Here is a 1,489-nt window from a genome sequence, read left to right on the forward strand (position 1 = left end):
ACCATAGCATCGTAAAGAAAAGCTGTAAAAGATGAGTACATACAGTATATGAAAGAAATGCATGCTTTCCTTTCCTTATTTGCAGAAGATTCGATTGGGCCCTTCGCTATGGACCAATACTTATTTTCTGGTTGAACATATGGACCAATAATAACGATTACTTTATTTTAAAATAAATATAATAAATCATCCTACTTACACGAATTATTGACACGTTAAAACAAAATTATACAAGTTTTGTTATTCTGCTAGTGATCGGTTACATCATTATAGAGACACTGCTATATGAACAAAATTGTGAAGTTTTTTAAATATTTAATTTAACCTTTGCACGTACGCTCTCATATTATAAAAAAAAGTTTATTTTGTTAAAAAGCTTATATATATCTATATATTAAATTATAATTGCATAACCAACACAAATATAAATTAAAAGAGTACATATATAAAATAGTTATGTTGATATGTGGCACGCATCATTTTAATTGTGACATCATTTGATACGCATCATCGGATCTACTCATATTTGTGATATAAGAAAGACTGCTGATACAATCATCTCACTTTTCTTTAAAAATGTACTCAACTATATTTAACACAAAAATAAATAAAATGAAGCTCTACTATATTGAAGAATTAAGAAGCCAAAAGTCCTCACAACATAAAAATATATAGATTAGTATCAAGACGATAGATGATTTTTGTGAAAAATCTTAATTTGAACCAAGTTGTCTTATTGGTCCAGTGGTAACTTCCAAGTAGAGGAGTTCTGAGTTTGAATCGTTTGGTCACCTGGCGCCCTTTAAATTTGGAAAATTTTCGAATGCGTACTCGGATGCAAGGTCTCGTGGAATTAGTCTTTGAGATAACAATACTTTTGTGGCAGGTCCACGATTAAGAAGAAAAAAAAATGATTCTTTAACTAGGTGATATTTTTATATTCCTTGGTTGACTAGAAAGATATTACTTGGAATATATTATCATAACATTGCATTCTTTTTTGTTCATTTACGTAGCTAATTATCAAATGATTTTCTGTAGACATAAATTCGAACGGTAATTAATTAGATCAGCACATATGATCTAGTGATATTATTGTGTCACCTTCCGTATTTAAACATGTATTCAAAACTCGTGTAATATATATATATATATATATATATATATATATATATATATTGTTGAAGAAAAGAAAGTATTAATACCATTAATCTTGTTTATATAACACATCTAAGTTTGTATAGCTAGATAATGTGATTATACGTGAAAGACATGTTAAACGGCGTATATAGCTGGATGATCTTTCTAGTATATGTAATGCATTCATTTTGTCCATTGGATTTAATTTGAGTTGGAATCAATGTGAATTGTACATAATACATCCTAATATTTAAAGTTTGTACGTGAACATCTAAATCACTCTACTGGACCACAATTTTATAGTCCATGCAATTCCCGCCACAGCTATCTTTGGATGGGGCCGTCTAAT

Source organism: Camelina sativa, chromosome 12 (genome assembly GCF_030686135.1).
Source record: "Camelina sativa cultivar CO46 ecotype springtype chromosome 12, ASM3068613v1".
NCBI classification, from domain to species: Eukaryota; Viridiplantae; Streptophyta; class Magnoliopsida; order Brassicales; family Brassicaceae; genus Camelina; species Camelina sativa.